Genomic DNA, 20,763 nt, shown 5'->3' with positions numbered 1-20,763 from the left:
GATGTAAGCTGGGAAACAGGTAGTAGTGGGGAAAGGCTGCAGCTCAATAAAGTCACCTGGCAGGGCTAGGGGCTGCCAGTGTACCAGGTTGGTGGCAAGCCTTGTGGGCCACCCACAAACTTAACAGGACCAAAGGCCATAGCAATGGACCATTTTGTGTTGAAGAAGGTAAGTTCAGATTTTAAAGTACGATGGAAACATGCCACAATGCTGTTGGCTGCTGGGTGGTAGCTCATAGTGAAATGAACAAGGGTGCCACAAGTCTCAGACATGGTTTTGAATAAATGGGAAGTGAATTGGCACCAGTGGTCTGATGTTACGTGGTTGGGCAACCAAAATGCGAAACCCAGCCATTCATGAAAGCTGTGGTAATTGTTTGCCCAAAATGTGAGGATGAGGATGACTCCTGGCTAGCTTGTGAACCAGTCTATCATCATGAGAAGAGAGCAGCAGCCATCTAAGGATGGAAGTGGGTCAACAATGTCAGTGTGTATGTGGGAAATCTGGTACTCAACTGGGGGTAAAGTGGGCAACAGGCTTGTGAACATGACAGCACATTTTAGTGTCCTGGCATGGGACACAGACATGGGGCCAAGTGCGGCAGTCCTGCTGGGCCACAAGAAACATTCCTAGGTGAGGACAGTGAATCTACTGATATTGGGGTTTGCCAGGCTGTGTAGGCATTCAAAAGCTGGTTTGTGGAAGTGAGGGTGGAGGTAGGGGTAGATGCAATCTTTGGAACCATCAGTGTGCATGGGATCAGAAAGGATGTCACACCAAACGTGAAAGTCTGTGCCAGAGTCCAGGTGGAACTGGAGGACGAGGTCCGAACTCAGGTCCTGATGTAATTAAGCTAGTGTGAGGACAATGGACTGGGCTTTTGTAAGGGCCTCATAATCTAGCAGAGTGTCCAGAAGCAGCTGAGGCAGTGGCAACGATGTTATTGACCCTGACCGCATGGGGTATATCGATAAAAAACTGATCAACATACTTTTACTGACAGAACTGTCGGGGCAAAATTTGGTTGGCATCTTTCTGACAAAACCTTGTCATAAGAGGGCAGTGGTCAATAAAAATGGTGTAACGTCTCCCCTCAGCCAAATGGTGGAAGTACTTCACTACCTCATAGATGGAGAGCAGTTTCCAATTACACATGACCAATTTGCACTGGGGCTCAGATAGCTTACCTGAAAAGAAAGTTAGTGGCTGCTGAGTGTCCCCAGTGCACTGTTGAAGGACGATTGTGGATTGGCTCACATCACTGACAACATGGAGGGGGCAGATGGGTGGGGGTGTGCCAGAAGGGCTGCATTGATAGATCTTGCTTAGTGCTCTCAAAACTGACTGTCGTAGGTGGGGTCCATGGAATAGGTTTCTACTTCACATTCGGTCATCCTGTGGTGTACCAATGAGAGGTTCCTGAACAGAGGCCACATTTTTAAGGAAGGGATGAAAAAAATTCCCATGCTTAGTAATCTTGGAAGCTCTTTACACATCTTGGGACATGAAAATTCGGAGAAAGCATGGACTTTCTCGGGCGGGGTCATGAGCTGGAACTGGAAACGGTGTGCCTTGAGAATTGAATCTCAGCTACCCTGAAAGCACATTTTGCTATGTTGGGAATGACCCCTTCTCTTTCTGTGTGGGTGAAAATCTCTCTGAGGTGCTTAAGGTGTTCAGTCATGTCGTAGGAGTAGATAAGAATATTGTTGAGGTAGGCAAAACAGCATGGTGTGTTACGAAGGATATTGTCTAAAAAACATTGCCAGGTTTACACTGCATTATGGAGGCCAAAGGTCATGAAGGGGCTTTCAAGGAGGTCACAAAGTGTGATGATGGTCATCTTATTGATATCCTTCCATGTGATCAGTATCTGTGTGAAAGCTTTCGCACAGTAATTACTAATAATGGTGATCTGGAAACATTGTCGCCATAGCTGCATAAGGGCGGGATAGAATAATGGTTGGGAATGGTTCTTGCAACACCTCTAGGGCGACAGGTCCTGTCCTTCTTAGGTGCTAAATGAAGTGCAGAGTAGCAAGGGCTTTTGCTTAGGTGGAGAATTCTGGCGGCAATGGAAGTCTGGATTTCTGCCTGCTCAAGCCATGGCGGTCACGGCAGGAGAGCATGAGAAGGGCAATGAACCAGTGGGCCCAGAGTAGTCATGATATAGTGTTGTGGTGCACATCGCAGGTGACACTGGTGAATGAGGGTTGGGGGTGGGGGAGATGTCAGGTGAGTAGTGGGAATTGCGAAAGAAGACTAGCAAAAGGGCGGGTGTAAGAAAGTTGTTTAATGGCAAGATGGTGGAGTGACCCAACGTGCCTTCAACTAGACAACACAGTGAAAGACCTAAGAAGCTTCATGGAGGCCGAGATCAACATGACAGGTGTAGGAACTGTAGGTGGTGATGACGGAACCATTTGGGGTGGTGAGGAGGAAGGGGATGGAGACTGGACAAAGGCAAGAGTTTCCATGGGAAGATGGACAGGTCTGAGTCACTGTCAATGAGGTAGGGCATTGGTGAGGTGGTGTTATGGTGGTTAAGTGTGGACAAGAGCTGGGAAATTGCTGAGAAACCATGTGTGCCTACTGCTGGTTGCTGATTGTGTTTAGGCACTATGAGCATGGTGGCCAGCATTTGACGGTGTCACTGCCAAACCACTCGTGATGCCAGCTGACGGGCTCAGTATCATATGGGTCCTTGGTCTAACCAGGTGTGTATAGGTTAACGTGCCTGCACAATTGTGCCTGCTGGCAGTCAGCATGGAGGGGGAAGGAACAGTCACATGAGCCATTTTCATAGAGACATTTGGCCGTGAGGGATGGTGGTGGGTTGGGGGGCATGGAAGTGGGTGGTACGAGCTAGTGAGGGCAGCCATTAAGTTTGTCACCTCTCCGCTCAGACTAGGCACGCTTGGCACTCTGTCTGACTGTGCATCCTGAGGTGCAGGCTTTGGGGGCATAACTGTCAGTTATGCTTCAGGGTGGCTGGGGGACTTGTTACCATAGTGGAAGGTGGGAGCTGGAGCAGGGGATGGGACATAAGGGCAAGGAAACTGTGCAGCAGGGGGGTTAAGGGATTTAAACACACAGTCTGTATGACAGTGGCAGTAGAGACATTTGTGCAGCCTGTAAGCACCATGTGGATCACGGCAGGCAAATGAGAATTCCAGTTATGGAATAAAATCTTGTCTGGCAAGACATGGGGTTCAGATAAAGGCATGGAGGTGCTGTAGGGGCTGGATAGGCTTCACGACGGAACACTTTGCTGAAGAAAATAGTGCCAGGAGCGCTGTATTTCGGATAACACCAATCACATGATGTACTCATTTAATTTACAGTAGCTGTTCGACTGCAGAGGGATGGTGATGATGCTGTGAGCCTCCACCACACTGTGGTCACGAGCTTAGCAGTAATAAGGGCAAACTCTGTAGTGTTGCTCATAATTTACAGATCCAGCAAAGAAAACAGTAGGTGCAAGGAGGTGGGCAGAAGCTCTGTCTGACTGATGGGTCAGCGATGTGACCTGTGCCTGAGGCGTAGCCATGCTCAAGAGTTGTTCAAGCTGTGTGAGACACTGATTTAAACCAGCTGCTTGAGCCAACTGTTCAGACAGATTAGCTGTAGGGATCTGATGAACAAAACACTCTCTGACGTCGGTGATATTTCAGGGTTCTGCTTGGCAGGACATCTCCCCAACATAAGCTATGTCTCGGGCATGATTGTGATGTGGGTACATCCAGAAGGGAGAGAAAACAAATTTTGTATGCTGGGTGCTCATTAGACTGCAGGCCCAAACTGAAAACAATAACTAAACAATGAGCAGAGCTTGTGGAGCAACACAGAGGTGCGTGGAAGAGATCCTAACGGGGGAAGCAAGCTGCGATGGGCGTATGAGGAATGAGGGCGGTAGAAGAGGGGTGCTTGAAACCCAGGTCACCATTGTGGTAACACTGGCTACGCCAAAAATATTTCACTGTGCAATGTACATCACGGCCTTTGGGCAATGAAAATTAAGGGGAAAGGAAGGAGAAGGCAGGAAACAGTGTGGAATGTGTGCTCGAGCAAAGCAACAAAAAAGCAAGGAGGCAGTTTTTCAGCAGTAGAAACTATTTATGAAGGTAGAGATTACTACATTACATTTAACAATAACAAAAGGGGAATATGTGATCTGAACATCCGTACATATTTCAGGTGTGACTTACACAGTTCTCAGTTTATCACTGGTAGTGGAGGATTGAATAGCCCCTAAAGTTCGTAGGCAGGAGCCTTCTCTAACAATTAAACAGATTTCGAAAGCTCAACATGGACACAAAATATTCATCTCTAGTAGAGTCTATCAGTAGTGGCAAATAAAAGTAAGGAGGAAACTTTGGCAATGTGCCGTCACACATGAAAGGAAATATAGAAGTGAGTGATAATTTAACTGGATGGTTCATGTGGGTGCTCGGCACCAGAGCACCAGATCCAAGCAGACAAAGCAGCCCAACATACAGCTCACTAGATTTGTTCTCAAATAATTATCATGTGGCAGTCTTCATGTCTTCATTGAGAGTGCTGGTCCAACACAAAAGTGCTGTTTCACAGATTGAAGCACTAGTTCACAAATGGTAGGGGTGGTTCTCATTGAAAGGCAGAGCTTTCACATGGATGCTGCATCAACAGTTTGTCACTCACACATACCAAAGAATGCCTCATTCACACACAGATGGTTATTCTGGGCGGAAGTCACAACAGGGAAAAGACATTCCAGTCAGCAGGTGCCCGCTACGGCACAGTTGCTTTGGAGAGCATCTAGGTGCAACTGTGAGGGGAAAGCCAACTGCTAGTGCAAACTGTGGGGTCATGAAATTTATAAATGAGAGAGGTGCCAAAGTGCAATAACATTTACTTAAAATTTGTATCAGAAGAAAACATACCTTAGAAACAGCAGGATATACATCAGTGGTAAACAGATTATAATCTGTTGAAGTAGAAATAGTACTAACAAGGTAACTGAAGATACTCGTATCTGCATTACAATATTGACAGTGATCTCTTGCTTTCCATGTTGATAGTAATATTGTATTTTCAAAACACCACAAACTAAATAGTGCATAGACAGATTCAAATGTAATCTCACATGTAGACCATTCAGAACTGAGATGGACAAAATAAGCCATGAGACTAATAACAAGGGCATAATAAGAAAAAGTTACTGAAATAATTCTGTGTGTACATCACAGAAAGACATTCAAACAAGGAAAAACCTGTGTGTACACCTACAGTCTACAAGCCACTGTTTGGTTTGTGGTGGAGGGAATTTCTTGTACCACTACCATTCCCTTATTCCCTGCCGTATTTAACAATCTAACATGCAAAGAGTGACTGTCACTAAGACAACACATGAGCACATATCTCTCTGCTTTTATTGTTATGGTCCTTTTGTGAGACTTGTGTTAGAGGAAATAATACGCTGCTGACCTCTTCTTTGAACGTATGCTCTTGGAATTTGATCAGTGAACCTCTCTGTGTTGTGAATGGCTCTTTTATAATGTATGTCCCTAAAGTTTGTTGAGTATATCCATAAAGCTCTTTTGCTCATTAAATGAGCCTGTGACAAGCACACCGCTCTTTGTTGTTTCTTCTCTGTGTCTTCTATTAATACAAACTGGTAAGGATCTCAGATTGATGAGCAACACTCAAGAACTGGTCAAAAGAGTGTTCCATAACCCACTTATTTCATGGATGAATTACAGTTGATTAAGGTTTTCCCAGTTAATTTCAGCCTGACATCTGTTTTTCATACAACTAATTTTATGTCGTCATTCAACCATAGAATGCTTCAGGCAATTACTCTGAAGTGTTTTGCAGTTGTAAACGTTTCCATTGATTTGTCACCATTATCGTAACCAAACAGTAATGAATCTATTGGATATATTTTTTAAGTTTTAACATTGTAGGAAAAGACATATTGCTACTTGCAGTAAAGAAAACACATCAAGTTTTTTTAATTGTGCCTATCTGCAACTTGACATGTCTTTTTTACAGTAAGTAGCAATCTGTCTTTTCCTGCATGATTGCTATTCCTACATTGAGTGTTCATTGTTTTATTTTTTGAATTTAATTCGTACTTAAGTAAAGATGTAAAGTCAAATGTCAAGTAATGTTGGTGTAGAAATAATGATCATATGAGGCATACAAGAAGTGAATGTCTTGGTTACTAACACAAATAAACTGTATTCAAATCAGAAAGCACTATAATTCAAGAATCAGGCTGTTAGCAGCATAGTAAAAGATAAAAAATTAGGAAAGATTCTCTTTTGATGTCGAGAATGTAAAAAAGTAACAGAAAGAATATATTGAAGAACTGTATATACAGGCGGATTTAAAAACGCTGTGGAACGCAACAGGAAGTAAATTCATAGGGACACCAATCAATCAACATACTGGAATTCCACTTTTTCTTAAAATGACACCATCAAGAACAAAGTGTCAGAAACAGACAGTAGCGACTTAAACAGAAATACCAATAAAATTTAAGGATCCCAGTATTAGCATAATATACATTAGAAAGTCTGCTACATTGTAAGGAACTCTTCCTAACTTTCTAATATACTAATAATTATGGTTACGCTGTGGGACTTGAGGCTTAATGCCACTGTTCTTTCTTATTTAGTAGCTTTAAATTTTTTATCCATAACTTACCCTGTTCAATTTCATAACCTTGTTGATCTTTGAACTTATCAGGGAGCTTTGATGTGACATTAATTTAGTTGCTAGCTATTTGCTTCACTGCTTGTCCCATTGGTGCCAGATGTTAGTCTGAGGAACAAATTTTCATTGTATAGCAACCCATCTTAACTTTACAGCTGATGGCCATTGTTCCACTGTACATCATCCTGTAAATATGCATTATTTCAGAAATTCTACCAGATAACCCATCTCTGCTTGATACATTTGCCTTATGTTGAAACACTAAAATGAATTCAGGTCAGGGAAAGGAATCGGTAAGCCTAAAAGCAAGAACAGAACCAAATTTTGTTGTCGACAATGTATTATGGAGACACAATAGCTTGACATATGATATTAACACATTGATGCAGTCTGTGAATGGTGCCTCTGTCTTTGATGAGCTTTGAAAACTTAGAGACAAAAAAAGATGAACACTCATTTTTATGGCACAACAGTTCACAACCGTTGATGCAACATTTTTATCTCAAGTGTGAGATGTCCAGGGTACAGCACCAGGAGGGAGTGCCCACTGAAGTTGGCTGCACGCATTTTTACAGCCACAGGACTGATTGAAAACGCCAAAGAAGTGATGTTAATAGCTAGCTGTTCACTGCATTGGACAAGTGCACCACAGGATTAAATTAATTAGCAGACTTATTTTGTTATTACATGGGACAGGTGGCAAACCTAATTCAGCTGTTACTGTACAGAAATTTTAAAAACACAAGAAGACTATTACCATGCAATGCTGTTGAAAACTACTTAAATTAAAATGCTTTAAAGTTTAGGGCATAACAAAAGGAATTGTTTTCAGCATATATTAGATTCAGCTTGAAGCATAGCAACCCAGTTATTTCATTCTATTAATGTTGAATTACATGCTATAGTAATGGTTATAACCTCTATTTGAAAGATACTTCACAGCTACAAATGATGTACAGAATAAGTTGTTGGACTTTTATGAAAGTTCCAATGAAACTGCAAGTTCAGATCAGGAGAGTGTCATTAAAGTAGTTAATGAAAATGGCCTGCCTTTAGACAAGATTACTGCCTATACTGCAGACAACATTAATGTCAGTTACAGTAAGCACAATTCTGTTTTTAAGCTGCTTCAAAATGCGCATTTCCCCACCATCATGTCGGATACCATTTCAGATGTTTATACCCATTTTTCGAATGTCAGCCTGCCATGAGAGACTATCACTGTTTTTATTTTGATTTAAATAAATGGGGAAACAATCATTAACTGCAATGCTCTTCCTCCCCCCCCCCCCCCATCCCCACTGAAATCAGATAGATGAGTCCACTGCCAAGCCTTTCCCTGAGACTGTCCCCACCCTATCCACCTCGCTCTTGGGCTACCTACAAACTTCGTCTTTCAAAATGCACATTGCAGAATTGTGAAGTCAATCTGCTCAGATCATATTGCACATAATACAATGAAACATGCATCATTTACTTGGCTGAGGTGTGTCTTTGCACCTTTACTGCATCTTTTAAACATCAGTAGACAAGAAATCCACCTCCCCAGAAGGTTTTAGAACATTCTTGAAGTTCTTATAGCTCTCCCATGTAGCTTCCTCCTGGTCACACCCTTACAGTAACTCTCTCCCTCCTCCAAGAGTACACCTCTTACGTTAGTCATACTCTGTGTTATTTCGCCCTGCTTAAGATGAATACAAAATTGGTATGCCATGGTCATCCTTGCATATTGGCGTCTTGAAAATTTAGATTAACCCTGTGCTATACATGCCCACTGTAGTGGACAGCTGTTAATGGTTGCTACTTTGGCATTTCCAGTCAGTCCTGAGGTTGGAGAGGCACAGGGCACAGCACCAGGAGGGAGTGCCCACTAAAGTGGGCTGCATGCATTTATAGCCACAGGACTGATTGAAAACACCAAAGAAGTGATATTAATAGCTAGTTGTTCACTACATTGGACAAGTGCACCACAGGATTAAATTAATTAGCAGACTTATTTTGTTATTACATATAGAATGGTGCATCAAATGCTTCATACAGCTGTGACCTTTCATCGGGAAGCATTTGAGAGGTCATAATGCAAAACTGTCATAGAAACCATAAATCAGAATACTTCTCTTTGAATATTTAGCATGAAGTTATGAAACCAACGGAAGTCTCAAACAGCACGAAAAATTATGTTAGAAACAGGAAGGGAAGACCTATGGAAGTGTGTGACAGGAGACAAGGTAAATAACCCAGCACGTTCAGCTTTACTATAGCAAATGGTGAGACATCAAAATGATTTCCTTCTTCCAAGCCTTTGAAGAGAAGAAAAAGTAATAGAGCTACTTTGAATTTCAATGGTGCTCAAATCAAATGTGGATGAATATTAAGAGACTGGGCATAATAGCATTGTCTAACAACAGGTTTCACCCATGTGTATGATGATTCCCAGCTATTGTCATTTGACATTACTCATTCACTTGTTTACCTTTCTTTGTAAGAGTTGTATTGACTGAATTTTCATCAGAATCTGTTATCTTAACAATTGTGAAGTTCCATCTGTGCATGTGAATTGTCTCTATTATATGGCAGTGAGTCAGACCTTAAGCAAAATGCTAGAACTGAAACCCATGAAGGAAATTCAAGATCACAAAATACAATAAAAAATCATTATTCTATTTTTCTAATCAAGTGACTTCTCAAACCCAGCAAGATAAAGCAACTGCAACAGAACTAGCTAGTGTTTCACACCATAAAACATAACCACAGTTATGCGAGCACGGATTGTTCATATAAACTGATATCCCATATTTTTGGAGATTCTGGTGTTGCTGGAGATTCTGGTGTTGCTAACAGTGTTTCATGTGGAAGAACAAATGGAGAAAGTTTGGTGCGAGATATATTGGCTCCAAAGCCTCTAAAAGATATTGTGACCTAACTTCTTCCTAAGAACTGTTTGTTTTCATTTGCAACAGGTGCCAGCAATCAAGGTAATCGTAAAATTTTTCCTCTATGTGAAAGATACTTCACAGCTACAAATGATGTACAGAATAAGTTGCTGGACTTTTATGAAAGTTCCAATGAAACTGCAAGTTCAGGTCAGGAGAGTGTCATTAAAGTAGTTAATGAAAATGGCCTGCCTTTAGACAAGATTACTGCCTATACTGCAGACAACATTAATATCAGTTACAGTAAGCACAATTCTGTTTTTAAGCTGCTTCAAAATGCACATTGCAGAATTGTGAAGTCAATTTGCTCAGATCGTATTGCACATAATACAATGAAACACGCAATTGATGGCCTTGATACAGACATAGAAAATGTTATTTTGAAAATACATAGTCATTTTCCTATGTATGCGAAGTGCTGCAAAGACCTGAAGAAATATTTTGAGTTTGTAGATGTTGAATGGATGGAGATATTGAGGCACATTACAACTCACTGGCTTTCTTTAGAATGTGCACTAGAAAGATTAATCCACTACTGGCCTGCCATCAAAAGCTACATCAAAGCACTGGGAGAGAGCTGTTCCATAGTTCTGAAGAAGTATTTTGATACAGAAGATGAACTTAATGATATACTGCTAGAAATCCATGTACTGTTCCTCAGCAATGTAGCTAAAATTTTTGTTCAGTACATCAAGATCTTAAAAAGAGACATTATTTTTGTGGGTGAAGCTTATGACAAAATGTGCTTACTGAAGCAAAAACTGGAACAAAGGAAAGTTCTTTGAAACTGCAATTAAGAATACGATGGAAGCTGTATCTTCTTCAGAAAGAACCAAACTGGAGAGACATTTTATGCAATTCTAACAAGAAGCCTAAACCACATACTATAATCATACTATTTGTTACAGCAAAGCATTTAAACAGAAGCATAGATTTTTGTATGCTGGAAGCTACAGTGAAATCCCTCCAGTTAAATGAAATGATTGTTACGGAGGAACTGAATGGTGAGTTTTGTCTTGTTGGGAACATTCCTGCCAGTATTTTGGACAGTACAGAAGATGCCTCGAACAGGGGGATGTCAATGTTTACTGGACATAAAGGACAATAGAAATTAATAGAGTCAGAAAAACTTGTAACTTTTGTGATGAGTGTTCCTCGGTCAGATGCATTTGTTGAACACATTTTCTCTTAAGTTGAACACATTTTCCCTTAATGTCTAACAAGTGGTCAGGCACTAGAAACAGGTGGTGCAATAGATGTGGTTAAAAGTGAACCTACTAATTACTATAAACATGAACATGTCTTTTAGGGAGTTCCAGTGTGCTATAAAGTGAGGCAGTGAAATTTTAAAGTCAACTAGGTCAAATGTGAAGTACAGATGGGAAAATAAGGTAGTTCTATTAATGAAAAAATTTCTGCATGTTTTATCATACCTCTTATGCATTGTACTGAATGTACTGTTAGAGTGTGTAATTTGGTTTTGTTTACAAATTTCAGTAATTATCTCATTATGTTAACAAAACGCAACTGAAATGGGTACCTAATGTTTTTTCCCAAGTATTTGTGGACTGTCACTTATTTTTGTGAAAAATTCCATGTTTTTAGGTAAATGTTCTTTATTTCATCCACCAGAAAGTGGCAACCCTAAGTTGAATGCTCTACATAATTATTATAGTTTCAGTGTGCACTTACAAGACTCATCTATAAAAGTGTAACAGTAACAATTGGGAACATCAGTACTTTATCAGAGAGGGCTTCCTCCTGTCTATTGCCATCAACTGCTGTCGACAAGCAGACATATTTTTAATTTCTACTTGTCACCTCTCACTAGCACATACTTATCATCTCTCACCAATGCATACTTATCCCCTCTCACCAGCACAGTAGATTTAATATCTCATAGCAAGTGTGTGTGTGTGTGTGTGTGTGTGTGTGTGTGTGTGTGTGTGTCTCTATATATATATATATATATATATATATATATATATATATATATATATATATATATATATATATATATATATATATATATATATATATATAACGAGAAAGATTCTCCATATGAGACAATATATCCAGAGCTCCTTAGTGAAATATGTGATTCTGCTCAGCAATCCTAATAAAAATCATTTTTCAGAACCAGTTTTGGTAAACACTTAGCTGCTAATAATAGGGTTGCTAGGCTTCAAGATGAATCTGATATATGCTGAAGCAGCTTCTTTTCTGATATACTTTAAAACATTTTAATTTAAACAATTTTCAAATTTAAAAAAAAAAGTCATTTCCCATTTAAAAGTCATGAGAAAGAAACTTTGTTCCCTTAAAGCCACACTAGAACTTTTGGTGGACAACCATCATCTTGTACCACATGATTTTGGTTTTAGAAAGTAATAATAAGGTAAACTGCAACAAAGCTTTGGTATTACCTTAGAGAGAAGCATCAACAGAAATAGGAAAAGACATGCAACATTCGTTGATCTACAAAATACTTGTCATATACTAGGTACAGGATAATCTTTCAAAAGATTAGCTGAACTAGCCTAGATTGGAGATACAAAACAGTAGTTCTAAATTTATGAAAAATAATAATGGGACACTGAAATGGATATGAAAGGCATTGAGAAACAAATGTAATTAAGAAAAGCCACTAAACAAGACTGTTAAAAGTCTCTTAATTTTTTGAACTTGCTTTTTGTAATGCTATGGTAATCAATGAAGACACAAAAAAGATAATTCTAAGAAACATTAAGAAAAAGGAAAACAAATCAAAAATCTTGAAAATGAAGAGAGATATGAGGACACACATTAAAACCAAAAATACACCCCTAAATCAAAGGATGCATTCTGTTATTTGAGTACTATGATGACTGGAACTAACAAAAGTATATTGTATATGAGTAGCAATCATCAAATGAGTAGCAGTAGCCAAACAAGTACAGGGTGTTTCAAAGTGAATACACAGGTTTTAAGGCTTTGTAGCATTTATTACATTCTACAATTATAAATAATACAGCAAATGAAAGAACAACTCAAAATAGTTTTGTTTGTGTAGAAATGTGTGCAAAGGGAAGAGTTTGGAATGACAAGGGTGTCTGAAGAATGTGTTGAACAAGTGCGAGTCTTTCAGGTGTAGCCCCAAGAAATCAGTGTGGGAGGCTAGACCTGAATTAAAAATTTCAATGACATCCATTTGCAAATTTTTAAAGAGATGCTTACAACTACATCCTTATCATTTGTAGCTGTTACAAACTCTAAGGCCTACAGACTATGGTTTACAGGTCAACTTTGCAAATGAAATGTTACTGCATGATGGCGATAATGTGTATGTGCTCTGCTACCATCTCATCTACCCAACTTCACAAATAGCATTTTTGCAATGGTTACTCCAGACACCTGATCAAGGTTTTTCAAGAAATCACCTACAAATGGTAGTCACATTGAACACTTGTAAGAAAAACTCTTTGAGTTGCGATTTGATGTGATGTATTGCTTATAATTGTAAATTGACTGTAATATGAGGGTAGCTTGATAACTTTAGTAAATTTCCATGAGAGAAGGGAACATTTTTGTTGTGCTTTCATAGTTGGTAAACTTGATTGTGCCAAGGATTGTACAAAGAATTTCAACAATGTACAACATACAGTTCCATTGTTCACCACTGTCTGAATTGATCAGTGTGTCGACTGTGAATGAAAATGGAGGAAACTGAGTTTTGTGCTGTTATTGAACATTTTTGTTTGAAGGGTTGGATTGCAGCGCAAACCAAAATAGTGTTGGAAGAAGTTTACGCAGACTCTGCACCATCATTGAAGCAGTGAAGGCTAAGCACACACTGGCTGTTGAATTGGGGTCACCACAAAAGAATCCATTGAAAAAATCCATGATATGGTAGCGCAAGACATCCAAATAAAAATTCATGACATTGCTGAGACTTTAGGCATCTCAAATGAGCAAGTGCGCAATATCCTGCATGGCGAATTTGCTGTGAAAAATTTGTGTGCAAGGTGGGTGCTGCAGTTGCTTACAGTCAACCAAAGGACCATCCAGCACAACATTTCAGCATATTGTCTCATTTCAGCATATTGTCTGATGATGTTTGATCGCAATCTGCAAGACACTTTGTACCGATTTGTGTCTGTTGATGAAACCCGTACACACAAGTTAAAACAATGGACAAAGACTGGTTAAAGTGCACTGAAGAAGGTAAATGCCATTTTGTCAACTGGTAAGGTGATCGCAATATTTTTTGGGATTCTTAAGGATTACTCCTCATAGATTACTTGGAAAAAAAGTATAACCATAACTGGACCCTATTTTGCTTCATTGTTGGATCATTTTATCTTACATTGGCTGAAAAAAGACCAAGTTTAGGACGCAAAAAGTGCTCTTTCACCAGGATAATGCACTATTCCACAAATCAGTGATAATAATGGTGAAAGTGCATGAATTGGGCTTCGAATTGGTTCCTCATCCACCATATTCAGCAGATGTAGCCCCAAGTGACTTCATCCTATTCACTAACTTGAAACTTGTGCTTGCTGGAAAGACATTTTCATTGAATGAGGAATTGATAGTTTCAGTCAATGAGTATTTTCAGAGTTTGACAGAACGTATTTTTCCAATGGGGTGAAAAAGCTGAAGGATCACTGGACCAAGTGTATATCCCTCAAAGAAGACTACGTCGAGAGGTAGGGTAAGTTGTTTATGGAACAAACATTGTTTCTTGCATTTTTACCAGACTTATCAAATGAGCCTCATAAATGCTACAAAGCCTTAATATCCATATATTCATTTTTAAACACCCTATATTTAAGAATAAAATACATGTCTTTAATCTCTCTGACATTTGAATCTGTTTACCCAGCAAATTTAAGGGGGGCTCCAGTTTAATTTGGACTCCAAACTGTGATGTAACTTGGCTTTTTTTTTCAATTAATTATTTCAGGACTGACAGAATCAAAAAGTGAGCGGCAAAAATCCTATGAATAAATGAGTGTAAATTTAATTAATTTGTAGCCTTTATTTCATGGCTTTAATCTTCATTAACAGATTGTATTGCATAATCTGCGTCACGAAAGAGAGTTTTCAGGGATAGGGAATGGGTCAAATTATACATTAACAGCAAGAAGCAGCCACTGTAGGCTACTTCTATATTACAGACTAATAACAAATGATGACTACTACAATGCTAATATACTCACACTGGTAAATGTGAAGATTACTTTACAGAGAGGGAAGCAGCTACTTTGAACAAAGCTCCTGCCATTCATATAACACTTCTCAGCTGACATTTCTGCTTCATACCAATCATTTCTGTAGCTTAACAGATTTCAGGGAACACTTCCAGCTGTGTATATGCTTGAAAATCCAGAAACATGTATAACATATAACTATTAATCTCAACTGGATTTTATGTTATTGAGCATAAACATTCGTTAAACTCTAAGAGGAGTGATTGATAAGGCACTCCTTTATTTTGTTTTTGAATATCTGGGGATTTCCTGCTTTATTTCTGCTAAATCAGTTTAAGACTTAAGAATATATATCTCCATTCTGAATCGTAGGTAGGGATTCATAGTCCTTATTGCAATTACTTTTACTTCTTAAACTGTGATTGTGGATTTCACAGTTCATTCTAAATTGACTCTTATTATAAACCAAAAATATCAGTGTGGAGTAAGTGTAATGTCATGTGAGTGGAAGAACCGTAATGTTCCTGAAGAGATTACCACAAAATCTTCAGTTTTCAACTTTGCATAATATTCTTACTTCATAACTCTTTTGAATAAATACTTCCTTGTTTTATTGCATTGCCTCACAATATAATACTAAATGGAAGTGTGCTAGCAGTCCCATCTGCAGATCAACATAATGAAAGAGATTTCTTAGTGCAAAGCAGCTAGATTCAAGCATTTACATCTACATCTACATCCATACTCCGCAAGCCACCTGACGGTGTGTGGCGGAGGGTACCTTGAGTACCTCTATTGGTTCTCCCTTCCATTCCAGTCTCGTATTGCTCATGGAAAGAAGGATTGTTGGTATGCTTCTGTGTGGGCTCTAATCTCTCTGATTTTATCGTCATGGTCTCTTCGCGAGATATACGTAGGAGGGAGCAATAGACTGCTTGACTCTTCGGTGAAGGTATGTTCTCGAAACTTTAACAAAAGCCCGTACTGAGCTACTGAGCGTCTCTCCTGCAGAGTCTTCCACTGGAGTTTATCTATCATCTCCATAACGCTTTCGCGATTACTAAATGATCCTGTAACGAAGCGCGCTGCTCTCCGTTGGATCTTCTCTATCTCTTCTATCAACCCTATCTGGTATGGATCCCACACTGCTGAGCAGTATTCAAGCAGTGGGCAATCAAGTGTACTGTAACCTTCTTCCTTTGTTTTCGGATTGCATTTCCTTAGGATTCTTCCAATGAATCTCAGTCTGGCATCTGCTGTACCAACGATCAACTTTATATGATCATTCGATTTTAAATCACTCCTAATGCGTACTACCAGATAATTTATGGAATTAACTGCTTCCAGTTGCTGACCTGCTATTTTGTAGCTAAATGATAAGGGATCTATCTTTCTATGTATTCGCAGCACATTACACTTGTCTACATTGAAATTTGATTGCCATTCCCTGGACCATGCATCAATTCGCTGCAGATCCTCCTGCATTTCAGTACAATTTTCCATTGTTACAACCTCTCGATACACCACAGCATCATCTGCAAAAAGCCTCAGTGAACTTCCAATGTCATCCACAAGGTCATTTATGTATATTGTGAATAGCAATGGTCCTATGACACTCCCCTGCGGCACAGCTGAAATCACTCTTACTTCGGAAGACTTCTCTCCATTGAGAATGACATGCTGCGTTCTGTTATCTAGGAACTCTTCAATCCAATCACACAATTTGTCTGATAGTCCATATGCTCTTACTTTGTTCATTAAATGACTGTGGGGAACTGTATCGAACGCCTTGCAGAAGTCAAGAAACACGGCCTCTACCTGTGAACCCGTGTCTATGGTCCGCTGAGTCTCATGGATGAATAGTGCGAGCTGGGTTTCACACGACCGTCTTTTTCTAAACCCATGCTGATTCCTACAGAGTAGATTTCTAGTCTCCAGGAAAGTCATTATACTCGAACATAATAGGTGTTCCAAGATTCTACAACTGATCGATGTTAGAGATATAGGTCTATAGTTCTGCACATCTGTTCGATGTCCCTTCTTGAAAACGGGGATGACCTGTGCTCTTTTCCAATCCTTTGGAACGCTACGCTCTTCTAGAGACCTACGGTACACCGCTGCAAGAAGGGGGGCAAGTTCCTTCGCGTACTCTGTGTAAAATTGAACTGGTATCCCATGAGGTCCAGTGCCCTTTCCTCTTTTGAGCAATTTTAATTGTTTCTCTATCCCTCTGTCGTCTATTTTGATATCTACCATTTTGTCATCTGTGCAACAATCTAGAGAAGGAACTACAGTACAGTCTTCCTCTGTGAAACAGCTTTGGAAAAAGACATTTAGTATTTCGGCCTTTAGTCTGTCATCATCTGTTTCAGTACCATTTTGGTCACAGAGTGTCTGGACATTTCATTTTGATCCACCTACCGCTTTGACATAAGACCAAAATTTCTTAGGATTTTCTGCCAAGTCAGTACATACAACTTTACTTTCAAATTCATTGAATGCCTCTCGCATAGCCCTCCTCACACCACATTTTGCTTCGTGTAATATTTGTTTGTCTGCAAGGCTTTGGCTATGTTTATGTTTGCTGTGAAGTTCCCTTTGCTTCCGCAGCAGTTTTCTAACGCGTTTATTGTACCATGGTGGCTCTTTTCCATCTCTTGCTTGGCACATACTCATCTAACGCATATTGTACAATGGTTTTGAACTTTGTCCACTGATCCTCAATACTACTTGAGACAAAACTTTTGTGTTGAGCCGTCAGATACTCTGTAATCTGCTTTTTGTCACTTTTGCTAAACAGAAAAATCCTCCTACCTTTTTTAATATTTCTATTTACGGCTGAAATCATCGATGCAGTAACCACTTTATGAGCACTGATTCCCTGTTCTCCGTTAACTGTTTCTAATAGTTCGGGTCTGTTTGTCACCAGTAGGTCTAATATGTTATTGCCACGAGTCAGTTCTGTGTTTAACTGCTCAAGGTAGTTTTCAGATAAAACACTTAAAAAAGTTTCACTGGATTCTTTGTCCCTGCCACCTGTTATGAACGTTTGAGTCTCCCAGTCTATATCCGGCAAATTAAAATCTCCACCCAGAACTATAACATGGTGGGTAAATCTACATGAAATATTTTCCAAATTTAGTCAATCCTGGTGCCACCTCAATGTGTTATCCATCTGTTTGTCTATGTATTTTATACATGTAGCTTCATTTTGTGTGTGACAATTAATATCTAACACCGGTATCTGTAAGACGTTATTGTTTCTTTGGAACTGTAGATTTTTCTTCTTTTTCTTCTTCATTTTTCTTTTTTCTTCTCTTCTTCCCCCCTAGTTTACACCTTTTATTGATGCACCTGTATCATCAGCAAACATCACTGTTTGTGATGAGTCTGCAGCAACTGCTGTGGCTGTCACAGCAGTAAAATTGTTTGTATGCCTGGCACCAGAGGTGCTGTTGTTCAGTACCGGTGGTGGATTGGCTCTCAGTGTTCCATGCAATGTTCCGTGAAAGTGACACTTTGTGAGACAGTTCTTGACTAGCACTAGCCTAATGCTGAAAACTAGTTTCAAGCGCTTACTGAATATCTTCTTGTGTGTTTTGTTTGCGTTAATAAAGGTTTATTATCCCTGAAACACTAATGTTCATATTTTGTTGGTTATTTTGGTTGAGTTGCTTGAACATGAAAACATAATTAGTTTGGACAGTCAACACTTACTCGCTCTGACATTGGTTATACTGATGTGATTTTACCCAACATGAACAGAGTTTGAAGACCAGAAGAAGCAGTACAAATTCGTAAGATTGATCAAAGAATTTTTTCACGAGAATGCAAGACTCTGCACCTACTGAAGGACTATCTGTTTTGGTACTTGACATGAGATTGCCTCTATTCTGGCTTCACAAGCCAGTGCTCTTGTTTGCACAGGTGATGCAGGCTTCCATTATGTAGGTATAAATACTGATTCAACCAAATTTGATCTCTAGGTCAGTCAATTCGACCACCATTATGCAGCCGAAGTCAAAGATGTAATTACTGCTTCTCCTATGCAAGATTCCTATCACAAACTCAAGACAGAGTTGATTTGCAGAGTTTTTGCATCACAAGAAGAGCATAGGTGCTTCAGACTCTAGCGCAGGAAAATGTTGAAGGCAGGGAACCTTCACACTTATATAGCAAGTTCGACACAAGAATCGTACCTGACATCTTGCTACGTATGCTTCGGAGTCGTCATTCTCTGGTCCATGTGAAAACTATAATAGCATCTGAGACGAAAATGTCAGTAGATGCAATCACATATTTGGGTGGCAGAATTCAAGGCGCAATAATGGTGCCATCAGTCAGTGCAGTAGTGGTGCCAAGCAAAAGTACTTCATTGTCCAAATTATGATTGCCTGTCAGATAATGTTGATGCTCTGCTAGACAGTTAAGAGAATTTCTGTTGTTTCTGTCCCATCACAACTCTAACAATGATAGAGGATGTTATTGCAGAAGAATGTGTAGTCATCCCGAGATGAGTCCTGAGTGCCACAGAGCAGCCATCTAGTGTATGCTGGTATCACCAGACATTTTGAGATCAGGAGCGCCTATCCAAATGCCAGTGGTAGTCAGATTTAGTAACATCCAATTGCCGGTTGAAGTATCAGTATCTCTTTTTTAGCGATCAGAGTGCAGGATGAAAATTTCTTGTGGACACTGGGTCACACTTGTTCATTTATCTACAATTGGCCACCAACTTCATTTCATTTTTCTGCCCCAAACAGTTCATTTCCAGTGATTTATAGTACACAATGTATTGAGCTGGACTTGAGACAGCACCATGCCTTCACCTGAAATTTCACTGCCCTACATTGTGAACCTTCATAATCAGAGCCAACTTCCTGGTGCATTATCATCTACTGCTGGATGTGGTGAATGTGAGACTCATCGACAGCATCACTAGACTTTCGACTGCTGGCTTCTGATGCAGTGCAGCAACACACAGTACCAAATTCATGCAGGCAGCAGAAAGTAAATATGCAGAGTAACTGTAACATCACAATCAGGCACCCTGAGAGAGCTACATCACAGAGTTGTATCAAAATGCCAATGACCCACTAGTTTCATGTTGTCTGAGGCATTTAGCTCCTCATTGTCTCACTACTACAAAAGCAGAATTTGACTTGATGCTCAGGTAAAGTATTATTCACCCTTCTAACAGTCTGTGGTCATCACTTCTCCATCTAGTATCCAAGAAGTGTGGCGTGTTGCCCACATACAGGGATTAACATTCACTTATTGCAAGGACAATTCTGGACAGCTGCCCAGTACCCCTATTAAGAGATTACATCTATGCTCTTTGTGGTGCAACTATGTTTAGTATCCTGGACTGCAAAATAGCTTTTACACAGATGAAGATATTACTAAAACAGCCATAATCTTGCCATTTGGCGTGTTCGAGAGTCTGTTCATGACACTTGATTTATACAACACTGCCCAGTCTTGGCAGAGGTTCATTGACTCCATGTTGCAAGGGTCATAGTACTGTTTTGCATCCATAGATGACATTCTTATCTTTTCAGCAACTGCAAAACAGCACCAGCAACACTTGAAGAAGTTTTCAAATGCTTAGAACAGCATGGTGTGGTGTTAAATACTATCAAGTGTGTTTTCTGGTAAACCTTCTTAAGTCGTCTTATTTTGTCAGTGGGATAATTGCCGCAATTGTGAAAGTGAAGGCCTTTGTGAAGATCCCATGGCCACCATCAAAGAATTATGGCATTTCTTGGGAACGCTGAATCTCTTCTGGCGTCTTCTGCCTCATTCAGCTGAGTGCAAAAAGTGTTGCCTGCAGCACTTTCTGGGCCTAAAAGTAAGAGTAATCACTGATACAGTGGATACATGTGATGAGTTCTGGTTTTGAGACAGTGAAGCCAATTGTAGTAAATACTATGCTTCTG

At 39.7% G+C, this 20,763-nt stretch overlaps 1 protein-coding gene across 1 annotated transcript in view; it reads left to right on the top strand.

Moving 5' to 3' along the window:
* The window catches only part of LOC124594011 (guanylate cyclase 32E-like), a 491,656-nt gene that overhangs the window by 184,816 nt on the left and 286,077 nt on the right, over positions 1–20,763 (top strand). The window lies entirely within an intron of this gene.

Source organism: Schistocerca americana, chromosome 2 (genome assembly GCF_021461395.2).
Source record: "Schistocerca americana isolate TAMUIC-IGC-003095 chromosome 2, iqSchAmer2.1, whole genome shotgun sequence".
In the NCBI taxonomy this organism is placed as follows: Eukaryota; Metazoa; Arthropoda; class Insecta; order Orthoptera; family Acrididae; genus Schistocerca; species Schistocerca americana.
Note: the sequence above shows the minus strand (reverse complement) of the source record. Positions and strands in the feature narration are given on the sequence as shown.